We start from the raw sequence: 15502 nt of genomic DNA on the forward strand, positions 1-15502 counted from the left end.
CAAGAGATCACCAATATTCTTAAGTAGGACAAATACTTTCAGATCCTCTTAGAAGAGTTATGCAATTCAATAGGTTAAGCCAAAGTCAATAGGCAAAAGTCTTGTATAGGATGAAGCACTTCTGGTAAGTAAATGGGAAAACTCTTTGCACAAGTTCTTAGGAGTCTTTGATAGAAAGAAAAATCAAATGTAGGGCCACAAGCTGATTAGTCGTCTGAGTTGCAGAAGTTACAAGCACTTCCACAGTAAGAGGTAAGTTCTCTTAGACTTGTTTTACAGTACCTTAGCAATGAAGAAAAGATGCAGCTGATGACTTCTTTTCCTGTGCAGCTCTGCAGATCTCTCTGTTCCTGGGCCTCAGTCATGGGGAAAAGAGGTAGGACGTCAGAGGACTCCTGCACTGCACTGGGATGGTCAAAACTTGCAACCGGCAAACTTCACTTTCAGTGGCTGTTTCGCGTTTCAGCTTCTCACGGCTACCGCAAATAGCAACAATGCGGTTCCTGGCTGTTGAGGTGGACTTTCCTTGCTTCTGGGGTCCCGCACTCTGTTGAGGGGGCTCAGGCTTGGTCAGTCCTGCTTCTTGGGAGTCTGGAGGATCTTCCAAAAGCTCTAGGCCAGCTTAAAAGCAACGCACACAATCTGGTGTTCCTCTTCCTGGCTCTACGTTTTCCAGTAGCAACTCTGTGGAAATTCAACCAGCTCCGAGATGGATGTCCAGGTGGCTTACTTTGGAGTTGATTGGTCCCACCAACTCAAAGGGGGAAGTCGTCCTTGCAGGGGCTTCTCTGTCGATGCGAACTTGGCGTTTTGACACTGCAGCAGGGCTTCACCGGGCAAACCAACGGTCCAGGAGTTGCAGCAGGCGTTCTCTTCAAGCTCTTCTTCGGTTCCTTCGTCCAGTGATCGACTCTGCCTTCCAAGCCAAAAGACTGGCCTTTTATTCAGTTCTCTCCCATTCATTTCAGCCCAGCTGTCACTCACCCAGCAGGGTGGCTGTCCTTGCCGGACAGTCAGCCAGCCAATCACCACAGAGTGCATTTGGGTCTCCTGAGAGACTAAACACAGGGAGTTTCGGGCACCTCTGTCACTTCCTGCCTACCCCAGACACTCTGGAGCCAGAGGCGGGCTTCACTCCTGAATCCTGCCAAAGACGAAATGAACAAAGAGACCAAACCTGGTTGGTGTGCAGAGAAAATCTCTAGAAGGACCTTTCCACAAAGACATGGTGAAAAAAGAAGACCGGGGACCAGTTTGTCAAAGATGGCTCACACGGTTGCTTTACCGGAGCTGCAAACGGGCGCGGTAAATGCGAACCATGGTAGTTCAAAACGTAACCACTGCCACCAGCCATTCAGTGAGGAAAGGGTAACATAAAAAATGTTACATAAGAAGCTAGACCAAGGGGATACTAAGTAACCCCTCCAGCACTCTATTGTAAGATAGCGTGTTGGGTCTAGAAAGTTACAATGGTAATTAAAGCCAATTTCACTTTACTGCCCTGGGAAACAGTAGTTTATCCCAGAGAGAGGTATTTAAACCTTTGGGAAATCTGGAAGATGATGCCTATGGAGTTTGTTAGACTCCATAACCAAAAGAAACAAACGTAGAAAACACATAAAATGTAAAAGTTAAAAGTCCCAAAGTTTAGCAAAAGGTCTCCAAGGTGGGAGGAATTTAAAACTGAAAATTCTCCCTAACCGCTTGTTTTCTGAGCCGGCGGGGTCTGCTGTGTGCACATTCCTCAATCCTCCTGGAGCTATCTGTCGCTGATTTCACTTATGTGTGGTGGGTCCCAGTCCTGTTCTTCTTTTGGGCCGTCTGTGTCCCCTTTGGCTCAGTGTGAAAGTCTCTGGGAGACTGAATCCTTCATTTCGCCCTTAAAAAAGAAGTGTTTACTTATAGGCTGTCCTGCTTTCCTGCAACAGTGTTTTCAGGAACCAACACTTTGAATTCTTATCTCTTTGCCCTTGGTGGCAGGCTTTTCAAGGTGCTCACCCTCGGGTCTCTGTGTCTGTGCTCATTGGGTTCCGCAGATCGCATTGTTTATCATTGGGGGCTGAATCCTGCTTGGCTTCTCTTCTATTGGGGCTGCTGGATCCCAAACCCTCCACTGACTCTCGTCTGGTTCTCCACTGGTATCTTCTTTGGTTGACTGCTTAATTCTGGGTACATGTGGGGAGAAACTGGGCCTTAACTGGCTTATCATAGCCATAGCCACAGGTCAGCCTGCAGACTTTCTCCTGGTACTTCCTATGGGACACTTTATTCAAATTTGGAAGTAATACAAGTGACCATGGAAGTTACTAACCTTAATTGGGGCCTTTTTCTAGGCCCCTTTGGGGAGATCTTCTCCAAGCCCTGGATTTTTGGAGACCCTCTCTGATTTAGTAGGTATTTATTTTAATCTGTATGTTAGACTAGAGTGTAAGTATATACAATGTTTCACTGTGATGTTACTGTTTCCCTTATTGTTGTGTAATATGCCAATCTGGACCATGGGACTATGTGTGTATGTGTATCACGTGATCAAGCGCTCAGTGTAGCGCGAAACGCGTTGTGTTGCAGGTAGTGCACCACGCGTCCTGCCTCTCTTTCTTTATGTTGCTGCCTGCTGTACTCAATATTTTTTTGTACAACCTTCCTTTTTTTTTAAACATTAAAAAAAATCTGTATCCACTACACAGCGTTTCTTTTGTTTTTTCCGCCACTTTTGGAGTTTGCCACTTGCAATTGGCCTTCGGGAGTGCGGTTCGCCTTCTCCTCCTTTCTTCGAATATATATATATTTCTGAGGCTTGTGGAATCTGCTTAGATCACATGCTGTGCATAGGCCGACATCTAGTGGAAGCTGCAGAGTATTACAGTTGTTTTTCGAAACTCGAAAATGGGCGTCGAAATAGGTCGTGCCAGTAATACTATCCCTATTGTGACGTCCCCTGTACCCATGAGCCCTCACGCATGTAGGTCCCTCAGATTGTTTTTTTCCGCCATACTAGTCGGACGTATGTTGCAGAGTTCCTTTGGCTCTTAGCCGTTTATAGTTATCAATTACCGTTAAATACTTCCCCTTTCACTTCCACCGTACGCCGAAGATCGACGCCGGTGAAGATAGAGGAAGCCAGCAGTCGAGAACTGCCACAACGCACTAGGGCCTTGGAAGGCCTCTGGCCTCGTCCCTGTACAGTATGGAGAGTGGTGGGTGGTCATACAGGCTTCTTTCCCATCTTTTCGTACATATACCCGCATGCTGCCATTTTGTAACATATGGAGAGTACTCCATTTAAATTCTGCCCAAAGTGTAACAGGAAGTTTCCATGGCTGGGCAAGCACAATACATGCTATCTGTGTCTCCCACGATGCCATCCTGAGGCTACCTGTCGAGCTTGCAAGCTCTTCAAGCCGAAAACCCTTAAGGACCGTTCAACTAAACGCTGGGCCCACTACGCCAGGCAGCTAGAGGCCATGGAGGTGGAGGGGACATTCAGCGATGGCAGCAACGCTGCCGAATCGGACGGCGAGGGCATAGTGGTGTCTTTTGGACACCCACACGAAGGGCCCCGACCCCAAAGGACTGGCTGGCGGCCACGTTGTGGGGACAACACCCGGCGTCAAAAGCGCTACACATACTACCTCCACTAAGCACATCATCCCCGGCTGTGACTCGACACGCGTGTCGAGCGATCGGCAACGGAAGACACTAAGCGGTCCAACGAATCTGTGTCTTCTGGGCATTCCCGTTCGCCTCATGACAAAGGCCAACTGTCTTCGGTTGACAAAGGTGTCGCACTATCAATAGTCCCCGAGGACCGATCGTCAGATGACGATTCCGCCCTCTATCCTCCACAGCCAAGACGCATAGCGTCTACACCCGAGATTCGACGTCCTTCCTCGAATACCACCTCCGAATCTCGACGCAAGGCGTCAAATCCCTCAGAGGCCCCTAAAAAAACTGGAAAACACTCCTCTAGTCATGGGAAGGGGGATAAACAACATAAAAAGTCATCTTCAGAACACCATGTTCATAAGGAGAAGCAGAAAGACCCTGAATCAAAAGGGGAGTCCAAGGTCTCGGATCCTACCACTAAAAGTAGACTCCTTCCTCCCACTGCTCACGATATGGGCACTGATGAGGAACCAGAACATGTTGATGTTATTCCTAACTCTAAAGAATGGAACTCAGCAGACATTGATGGGGTAATGAGAAGGATGTCATTCAAGGCTGACTTCTATGAAAAGGACCCTAATTATTTTCATAGTTACTCCAACACCCCTGCTACCTCTGCCCCTTCGGGATCTAAGGCAATACCTAGTTCCTCTCAGCCCCCTGCTAAGAAACTCCACTCCGATGCCCCGGCTCAGGGCTTGGTCACAGACTCCTTTGTGGTTGATCCTTACACCCTGATTCATATTGTGATGAAACAGAACCTCAATTGGTGTATGACCAGACATGGGTCTCTTATTATGGGGATGTTGAGGACCAGGAGGAGGAGGAGGAGGATGAGGCTGAAGCCTACAATCTTGACCCGATTCCTAAAGACCCCCACCGGTGCATGACTCGCCTTTAGATAACCAATCACTCCTCAATGAGGTATTGGCTAAGGCAGCTGCCCATTTTCATATCGACACACAGGGTGTCCAAGAAGACATGGATTTCGCTGAAGAAATCCTAGGAGACAAGAGAGCCATTACTCAGGCTATTCCTCTATTAAAATCCATCCAGCGTAGGATTGATCCCTCGCTAGTAAACCCAAATATCACTCGAGCAGTTAATCCATGAGTCAAGAAATTGTTGCGTGCCGCACCCTCCGATCCCCTGTACATTAGGGGCCAATTAAAACCAGATTCCCTGGTCGTTACAACCACCAGAAAGAGGGCAGGTACACCACTTGCTTCTTCGGAAGCACCTCCTGATAAGGAAAGTAAAAGACTTTACGCTCTAGGTAGAAAGGTTGCCTCCACGTCTGCCTATCAGGCACGAATTGCCAACAGTGCCACTCTTTTGGCAAGCTACAATTGCCATCAGTGGGAAGAGGTATCCGCTTTGGTATCCTCCGCACCCGAACCCTTAAAGAGCCAGTTGGCTCAACTGGCAGCAGATGGAAGGTCTGTATCAGGCTGTATGCTAAAAACAAACTTTGATGCAGCAGATAATGCTGGAAGGTTAATCGCCGAAGGCACTGTTATAAAGCGTCACGGTTGGCTGAGGCAGTCAGGGTTCAAACCTGAAACCCAAGCAACCCTCATAGATATTCCTCTGGAGCCGAACGTACTATTCGGTAAGGCATTGGAGGAAGCTTTAAAGACAGCAAAGGATGAGTATGAGACCCTAAAATCTCTTGGCCAACTCACCAATAAACCCTCTGGACAGAGGGGAAACAACAATTTTCTCCGCTTTTGGGGCCAAGGTTCCCAAAGGGGTTCAAACTATTACCAGAATCAGGGAACCTCATGTGGTAACAATTAATCCCAATCCTCACAGGGCTTCCCCAGAGGGTAGCGCAGGGGCCGCACTAGGGGTAGAGGCAGCCCCGCCAGAGGTGGTACGCCACCAAACAAGCAGTGACGTTCCGCTACAGGTCCCCTCCCATGCAACCCCAGTAGGAGGGTGGGGGGGCTCATATCCACCTTCACCCACGCATGGGAGGGGATCACTTCGGAGAGGTGGGTGCTGTCCACAGTGTGCGGAGGATACTGCATAGAGTTGCTAGGGTGCCCCCACGATCATCCTCTGCGACAGAATGTACACTCGCTGGAACATCAGAAGATCCTCCTCGAGGAGATTGTCGTTCTGCTAGAAAGGACGCCATAGAAGTCGTCCCAGTCAACCAGGTAAACAGGGGTATTTATTCCATTTTTAAGGCTGAAACGAAACAGCTCGAACAAAAATAGCTTTTTGGAAGGCGCTAAAATAAATACAGGATAATCTGACAGGACGAGACTACCCAAGGGAAGTGACAAACAGAGCCTTGAGGAGAGCCAAAAACAATCACCGCGAGGCCCTTTTGGAATACAAGGAGCATAATACTTCTAAATATCAAGACAAACTGGTTTTTGTTAACACCCACAACAATATGTCCAACAACATTAAAAAAATCATTAAAAAAAACTGGACAATCCTGGACAAAAGCGAGACACCACCACCTAGGCCTACAGTGGCCTTTAAACGGAGAGCAAAAACATCAAAGATCTGGTAACCCATAATGATATATCCTTAAGGCAACATAGCCAAAAAACGATCAGAGATTTGGAAAATGCCTCCAATAACTGGACACTTCCCCTGGGGGCAGTGCACCTACTGCAAATTTACCAATAGAAGTACAGAGGTCAACCTTGGCTTACCCTCACGATGGAGACAGAACAAACACATCAATTGCAACTCTGCAATGGTGATCTATGCCATTTGATGCCCGTGCCATAAGGTCTACATTGGCAAAACAGATAGAAGAGTTAAATTAAGGATCGAGGAACACAGAAGCTGTCTAATAAACAGAACCAGTAAAGCACCTTTGGTGGACCACTGGGTGGAAAACCAACATTCACCTGACAATCTCAAATGGACGGTGTTGTATAAACTACTACCCAGTATGGACACAAACAGAGACAAACATACCTTACTGCGCAAGGAAAAACAAATAATCTTCTTGACCAAAAGTGCAATTACGGGCCTCAATGAAAAGATCGACTGGTTCCATATATAACGCATCACAATTTTGCAACTGTAGTAGCAATATGGACCACATGTGTGCTAGCAATTCATCATCTAGCCCTGTACTTACCAGGTGGGCCACCTAGCCTCAATACTACTGGCATCTACGATAATGGATGGAGCAGTGAGCTGAGGCTGGCACTGGCTTTGTCCAGTGTGGGCCATTATTGGCACTTCCAGTTGTGCACCAGGCCCCCATGTCGCAAAAGGGAGGGGTACCATCTCGCACCCCCATGCGGGCCCTCCTCCCAGTTCCTTGACGTGAGGTGTCTGTTAGGCACATCTTGCAGTTCTGACGGTAGCATATTTGCCGCCAGAATCAGGGGTTAATAGCTCAAAATGTTTCTCGGTTTTCGAGTGGGAGTGGTTTTCGCCCCTTCAGCAAGCGCGTTTAAGATGCTGTGGAGCGTCTCAACCAATAGAAAAATACACCATCCCAAACAAACTAGCTTTGACGGCAGTACATTTTCCGACACAATCGGGGGTTAATAGCTCAATACCTCTCCCGGCTTTCGAGTGGGAGTGGTTTTCACCCCTTCAGCAAGTATTTTGAAGACGCTGTGGAGCATCACATCCAATAGAAAAACATGCCATCCCACGTACTTCAGTAGAGTTACGGGTCATGTGATTTCAAACCTCCGTAACCCAGACGCATTGGGATCCTGTTCGTGCAGCACTACGCACGCCCTCCGGGTAAGTGGCCATGAGCTCTGCTAATGGAGGGTTCTGGAAGGTTACCGGGCTAACGATAACTGTGTAAGGGACACACTCTAGTGGATTTGGACATTGTGTCCTCCCTTCCTCCTTGAGATTGGCCTCTCATTCTGTTTTTCTCTTGTCACACAGTTGACCCAGACATGCCGTTACCTTGAGCGGTGCCCTTCAGCCTCAACCAACAGCCGCTATACAACAGATTTCCACGTTGAGCAGCAATTGTCGTTTTCTGACACCGCACCCTTTCGCATGCGGTAGCCTGATTATTTGCAACTACAACAGAAGCAAGTGAAGGAGACAGCTTCAATAGCCCATAAGGTATTTGTTATATCTTTTCTAGAGCATAAAATGGCATATGGGCTGCAATAGTGACGCTGAGGCTAATATATGAACCTACAGCAGCATGCTGACTGCACTGTTTTACATTTCGCTTTAGAGTAGCTCTCACAGGGCAGCTCCGGTCCCACTCCATCTACTGAAAACCACCATTTCTATGCGCGGAAGTACTGGACTAGAGGCAGGCGTTCTGTCCGCTCCCTCAGAATACCATCTGAAAATTTAACAACGGTGACCAGATTGCCACAGGGTAAAAAGCTTGTCCTTTGAGTCATTTGATCATACGCATTACTTAGTGCCTACCTCTACAGATATATAGGCTCCTGTATGTCTTCGTAGGGACTAAGAGAAAGTCATTTAGCTCCATACTAACTTTTTGGAGCCCACACAGAGGTTACAGGTAAGCGTGTGGCCAGCCTTCCTGCAATGTTAATAGCTTTTCAGCTTCAGTCCTCTGCATAATTAACTTTGCAGCGTCGCCCTTTAGACTACTGTTTGTTGCCTTTGAGCTCACTATTACATTTCAATTGTGCGAGCTGCTCCAATTGATTTATTTGGCACTTCGTGTGTTTATATTTAAACATAGCACCGTTTATCTTAGATAGCTGCCATTTGCCCTTAAGTTTACCTTCTCATTTCAATTGTGCTCGTAGCTCCATTTGATTTATTGGGCTTTTTGTGCATTTACATTTAAACACCTTTTGGATCCCCCAGAACGGTGTGGTTGTCTGTAGGCTTCCTCCCATTTTATTGGAGATCTTTTAGAGGCATTTCATGCAGTGCCCTTGTACTCTGGTAAGCCGTGGGTCACTGCTTGCCATTTAACATTGTAATGAAGCTCTTTTGCCACTTTTGTAGTCATTTACAGACGGCGTTGAAGGCTCAGGCTAAGTTGCGCTGCCTCTTCACTTTTCAAATACATGCAGCGCTGGATCATCTTAAACTGCATGGGGCGCCCTCCAGGTGAGCTATTATTATTATTTTTGCCTTAGTCATAGGCACTCCACTTTGAACCTAGGTTTTTTATTTATTTTTTTATTTTTTTATATATATTTTTTTATTTATCTGACCTAGTGCATTCTGGTCTTGTTTCTGGTTTCAGGTTATGTTTTAGTCCTGAATTGTCTCGCGTGACTGGCCACACTACACTGCATAGATTTTTGCAGCAGCTAGGTTTTCATCAGGTTAGTCCACTACTAGTTCTTTTTAGATACAGACATTGCCATTGGTCAGGCTTTTTTGGTATTTAGATATATATTATTATATATATACATTCTTGTTGCCGATCCACCATGGTCTTGAAGGTTCCCTTTCATCTTGCACGGTTCTCTTTTGGGAGTCACTTACCCTCTTGTTCTGGTTTACACAGCTGTTGTAGCGGGGGCCGTATATGCTTATTTTCACTATGGTATACACGGTTCTTAATTGTTTTTAATAACTTAGGCTGCTAGCAGCAGTCCTTTTTCTCCTTCTTTAATTGTATGTTACAGGCAGTCGGCAAAGACTTTTTCATGTAGTAGCTTATAGTCGCTTTTGCGTACTTGTTTTTCAGAATGGTAACACCCACCTCCTGAGGAAGACGTTCAGTTAACCACCACTACACGTCGAAACCGGTCGAGAGAAAAAATTCTACAGGGATGTGATCTTTGCATTTGTTCTTCCTATCCACCCTGACAATAGATTGTTTGTGAATTATTTCTATTGTTTGTAAACACCGCAATAATGAGTGTTATTATGGGGACTAGTTATGAATTCCTCTTCCCCATTGGTTCTTAGCATGTTTTCTGTGTTTTTAGTACTTTGGATGTATGCCACGGTATGATGAGTTGTGTGTGTATGTATGTACTATGTATGTTGAGTATGAGTGATGAAGTTTTAGCCGATTTTCGGCATATTGTTGCTGCTGTTCTGTTATGTTAAAATGATCAGTGTATAATAATTTTGAGTGATTTATTCACTAGTTTTCAATTTTTGTATCACCTTTAATAAATTTGGATACATTTTTTCTAAACATATTTTGCTCTGGACATATCTTTTCTGTTTCTTGATGTTATTATAATACTCTGGTCCAGAGGCTAGAGTTACCCTGCTCCTTTCAGTGTTTACAGGTGATTAGGTACCTTCTCCTTGGTCCGTTTGGGTCTTGCTTTTCTTTTTGTCTTGTGATGTCACCCACTACTGCATGCTCATAAAGCCACTGACGTGCCCTCTTTTGAAATGGCATGTTACATTGTCGGGCCACATAAACATTGTGTCGATTTCTGGACATAAATGTATGAGACAGATGGACATTTATCCCGTTGTCTTTCTCTATTGTTTTCAGGTGATCCGCAGTGTTACCAGTAGCCACGTTCTGGACACATCATCGACCTTATACTGAGCATTATAGGTTTATGAAGTGCTCCTTTTTAGCACTCTTTGGAGTGCCTATTGCAAATTTAGATTGCCTTCTGAATTGACAGGAACACACCCCGTCTTGTTTAGCAGGTTTTGCATATTGTTCATTACAGTGCTCTTTATGTTGTTTTCCCTTGACAGTCCCTGACGAATTTCCTTGCACATTTTGCACTTTACGTTCTGGAAAGAAACATGTTGGAGTGATTTGCTTGTATGTGGATGAATGAGTGATGGAGAGTTTGAATGGAGTGTTAGATTCAGTTTACATGCGTATTTGCACAGCACATGACACTTTCATGACACCACTGACACTTTAGGTCAATTGAGTTACAACCCTTGTCCTATCTATTTACTGTCTGTATCAAAATTGCACTGTCCTTATTGACTGAGGTTTGTGTTTTTTTTTAACATTTGTGTATAACCATTCCAATGATTTTTTACTATGGTGACCATTTGTGGTGCTATATTTTTTGTATATGATTAAAATAGTTGATTTGAAGTCATACCTGTTTGTGCTTCATAATTTAATACATTGCAAGCACTAACAGGTTGTGAACGTCTCTGGTTTCTCTTCGGTTATCACTTGCTGAAAACAGTATTGGTAGCTTGTCTAACCTTTGTGTTTGTACTTAAAGGTGAAAAACCTTAATGAGGGTTGGTTAGCAGTGGGCAGTGCCACGCCCTCAGCCTCCTGTTGTGTTTAATGTATTTATTCAACCTACTTCCTTGTGCCACAAAAAGATCTGACAATGCGCCCAGTATTAGATTTGCGACCTGCTAACAAGTATGTCAAGCCACACAAATTCTGCATGACTACACTACAAGAGGTAATCCCTCTTCTAAAAAAGGGGGATTACATGACAACATTGGATATGAAAGATGCCTTTTTTCATATTTCAATGTTCCCAGTGCACAGAAGGCACTACCAATTCAAGGTGCTGCCCTTCAGAATAGCCTCGGCTCCAAGGGTATTCACCAAGGTACTGGCGGTGGAGGCGGCGCACCTACGCAGAGAGGCAATCCCTGTGTACCCTTATCTGGACGACTGGCTCATTACAGGGGAGTCCCCCCTAATTTGCAGATTAAACATCCAAAGAACAATCGCCCTCCTCTTCCAATTGGGCTTCTCAATCAACGAGAAAGTCAAGCCTGGTGCCAAGCACCTCAAAACAGTTCTTAGGAGCTGTCCTAAATACCCAAGAGGGGTTGGCCTTTCCATCTGAGGAAAAGAATTCGAAATTTGTTGCTGCAAATTCCTCACTATCGGGCCGGTCGCCAAATAAGGGTGCGCAAAGCTATGCGTTTGCTACGAATTATGGCATCTTGCATTTACCTGGTTCTCCACGCGCGCCTGCACATGCGACCCATGCAGGAATGGTTGGCGAAACAGTGGTCTCAAGCAAGTGGTCAGTGGGACGATCTAGTGGTCGTTTCGCCAACACTCGTACAGAGTCTTCCCTGGTGGACAAGAGAGAATCTTACAAAGGGGAAACCCTTCTACGATCCAGAGATGCAGGCCGTCATCACAACAGATGCCTCCCTGGCAGGGTGGGGAGCTCACTACCTTCACCACACAGCTCAGGGTCTCTGGTCTCACACAGTGGCTCAGAAGCACATCAATCTGCTGGAACTTCTGGCAGTCTTCAGAGCGCTTCGAGCAATCAAACCCCTCCTATCCAACCAGTCAGTGCAGATCCTAACAGACAGCATGACTGCAATGTTTTACTTAAACGAACAAGGGGGCACTTGTTCTCGCAATCTGTCCAAGCTTTCCCAGAAAATTTGGAAATGGGCTCTGAAACTGAAGATTCACCTGTCATCCCAACATTTTCCAGGGGAACTCAACTAGCTAGCAGACTGTCATGCCTGCGCCATGGGCGCATCCATTTACGCTCAATTTTGACTATATGTTTATCATTTATTTACAACAGACTCTTGGATCTATCTATATTTACTTTGGAAACTTTATTTCCCATTTGCGAGACTTTGCTGCTTATTTATTATTTCCAACAAACTATGCATACCATAATGCACCTGGCTACAAGCATTGATTCCTGGCTGTTCCTATTGGTTATCAATGGAACTACACCCCCCAGAAGCCCTAGAGACTTGCCCTGCTTCCACCAGCCCAGGAACAGAAAGGGAGGTGGCCGATTGCCTGCAGGTGTGCTTCGCCAGGTGCAACCAATTAGCCTGCCCCTGTGCTGGGCTAGGCAGTATAAAGGCTGCTGCCTGCAGTGGCTCAGCCTCTTGCATCTGAGAGTTCTTCCTCCACCTTTTGCTTCTTTCTACGGATCTTGTATGCTGCTTACCTTCACTCCTGCTTGGACCCTGCCTTGTTGCTTGCTCCACCCTGCTGCCTCCAGCCATAGCCTTCCAGGCTCCCTGCCTCACAGCCCTGCTCCTCTGGGCTCTCCACACTGCAGCTGATCACGCTCTGCTGCCTTCCAGTCTCCGCCCTTGCCCTGCCGGGCTCGCCACATTGCAGCCGATCACGCTCTGCTGCCTTCCAGCCTCCGCCCTTGCCCTGCCGGGCTCTCCACATTGCAGCCGATCACGCTCTGCTGCCTTCCAGCCTCCGCCCTTGCCCTGCCGGGCTCTCCACATTGCAGCCGATCACGCTCTGCTGCCTTCCAGCCTCCGCCCTTGCCCTGCGGACCCTCTACATTGCAGCTGATCACGCTCTGCTGCTTTCCAGCCTCAGCCCTTGTCCTCTGGGCTCCCTGCTCTGCAGCCTGCCTCACTCCGGCAGCCTTCAGCCCTTGTCTTCTGGGCTCTCTGCTCTGCAGCCTACCTCACTCTGGCTACCTTCAGCCCTTGTCCTCTGGGCCTTCCTACTTTGCAGCTTATCACGCTCCTCTGCCTACTACCTACCTTTTCCGCTGGGTTCTCAGCCTAGCAGCCCTCTACAGTCCTCTGCTACCTTCTACGTTCAGCGGCCCTGTCCCTCAGGGTTCACTCCTTACTGCCCGGCCCTTACGGGATCGTTGCCGTGCAGTCTGCTTTACTCTGCTGCCCTAAGCCCTTTTCCTCTGGGCGTTCTACCTTACAGTCCTACCCCTGTGGGCTTACTCATTGCTTTCCTGCTCCTCTGAGCTCTCAACCTTGTTCCTTACTGTCCACTGCTATCCTATCCTGTTACACGACTTTCCTTTCATTTCCTTCTGCTAGTTTGCTATCACCTCCTTTCCTGGATTTGTCTGTAGTATCTTCTCTTGTACTGTTTGTAGACCCTTTTGTACAGAGCTTGTCTGTTGGTTCCCATCAGTCAACCTCTGCCCCTTCCCTTGTCCTGTTTCTACATTACAGACACCCAGAGCTGCTGTTCCAAGTCATGAGCAAACAGCGTGGGCCTCTGTTATAGCAAACTGTGCAGAAGGCTAGAGTATTTCCAAGGTTCGTGGAATACTCTTTTCCTATATCTGCATACACCCCAAGAGGGTATTCATTCTGTATCTTTTCCCTTGCTACTCTTGCTTACTCTTCGTTCTCTTTCCTTTCCGCTGTGTGTGTTCTTATCTGTCCACTTTATTTGGCACAACCACCCAAACCCTTTCTGGGTTTCCTATGCCACTCTTAATAGAGTGCCACTCCTGACACAGACGCTCTGAGCAGAGATCCCCTCCGAGAGGAACACGAGTGGCGTCTACACAAAGAGGTCTTAGGAGACCTCTTCTCTCAGTGGGGTTTCCCCACTATAGACCTATTCGCCACGAGCGAAAACAGGCAGTGCCAAGACTTCGCATCCAGGTTCCCCCAGCCAGGCTCCAAGGGGAACACCCTATGGATGCATTGGTCAGGGATATTTGCCTACGCTTTTCCACCAACCCCTCTGATGAGGAAAGTGGTGAACAAAATCCACAGAGAACCGATGATGCTCATCCTGGTTGCTCCTATGTGGGCGAGACAACCATGGTATCCACACTTATCAGACCTTCCAGGATTTTGCGGCATGAAATGGCAAATTTTGCGGCATGAAATGGCAAATTTTGCGGCACAAACCTTTATTTATTGCGGCATTTTTGCGGGACATTTTGTATTAACTGGAGGGTGTAAGATTGCCACATTGCAGGAAATAGGTAGAGTGCAAGGCTAGAAGAGAGCCAGGGTATCATTATTATGTGTCTTTTGTATTAATTTAATAGGAAGAGTCCCAGATGTCTCTGGCTTGGCAGAACAGTGTTTGATTTGGCTACATTTCTGGTTTAATGTTCATGCCTATTTAATAGTATTAACTAAATTGATCATTATCAATTGTAATGCTGAAAATATTCCCCTTCTATGTTCTCCAATCCCCCAAACACCCACAAACATCTCACCAACTCTCCATCACAACTTACATTCCTTAACCTCTCACTCTGTCATACAAATACTCACGTGCTATGTCACACTGTCAAGTCACAATCTGCACTGCCCAGCCCCTGCCACACTCCAAATCATACTCCCAACTCACACCTTACACTCTACAATTCCTCCCTCAATATACAGTCCTTCATTCTTTTGTGCTGCTTCTGCATCTTGCATCTTTTCTCCCATTCTATCACATTCTTCCCTCATCCTTTTTCCCAATCTGCAGCTCACTGCCTCTTTCTGGCCAACCGCTTCCTCTACTTTCTGTACCTCTGCTCGCTCTCAGATTTCTGGCCCACCGCATCACTGCTTCCTCTGCTCTCTTGTGCAGCACTTCCTCCTCTGACCCACTGCTCTTCCTCTGCTTTCTTGCCCATCACTTCACATCTCACCCATCACTCTCCCTCTCTCTCATAGTGTAACCATTTTTATAATTTTTTTTTAAATGTAGATTTTGTCCCAGTTCCTCAAATGAGGGGGCATTTAAAAAAAGAACGGAGTATATGCTATTTTTAGACAACCCATTTTTGGAAATGAGCAGGTCACCTTATTCTCAAAGGTGACCGGCGCATTTCCACAGGCTTGAGCTGTAGCGCAAATTGTGCGCTGGCAGCTGCCTTGAATGGTGTTCTGGGTTGTTTGACCGAAGTGTAATTATTTGCGGCGGAATTGACCGTAGTCAATTTTGCTGCAAATTGATTTGCACTTCAGCCAAACAACCCAAAATGTACCTTTCACCACCACCCGACCCCCTCCCCTACTTAACCGCTTGGTCGCTGCAGCTTCCCCTGCAACCCTGCGGTGCCAGATCCGTCCCTCTAACGCGGGTCGGATCCGTCCCTCTAACGCGGGTCGGATCCGACTCTGCAGGGTCCTTTTTTCGTTATTTTCCTTTTTTTTCTGTCCCCGCCTCCAATTTTGAGGAAAAAGGGGAAAACACTTCTGCAACCACCCTAGACCAAAAATACTAAACAAGGGGAGCGGGTGACACCCCCGC

At 46.8% G+C, this 15502-nt stretch overlaps 1 protein-coding gene and 1 long non-coding RNA gene across 5 annotated transcripts in view; both read left to right on the top strand.

Annotated features, from left to right (window-relative positions):
* Positions 1-15502, top strand: part of MYO19 (myosin XIX) — an 804019-nt gene that overhangs the window by 337970 nt on the left and 450547 nt on the right. The gene's annotated exons all lie outside the window — the stretch shown is intronic.
* On the top strand, positions 8566-9773 carry LOC138488000 (uncharacterized). Of its 2 annotated transcripts, XR_011274569.1 has the most exons (3): positions 8566-8721; positions 8861-8942; positions 9311-9773. It is a non-coding gene; the product is annotated as an uncharacterized lncRNA (long non-coding RNA). The 2 variants fall into 2 exon arrangements; XR_011274570.1 differs by lacking the exon at positions 8861-8942.

The sequence above is a fragment of the Ambystoma mexicanum genome, chromosome 9 (assembly GCF_040938575.1).
Source record: "Ambystoma mexicanum isolate Mex_15411 chromosome 9, UKY_AmexF1_1, whole genome shotgun sequence".
Lineage (NCBI taxonomy): Eukaryota > Metazoa > Chordata > Amphibia > Caudata > Ambystomatidae > Ambystoma > Ambystoma mexicanum.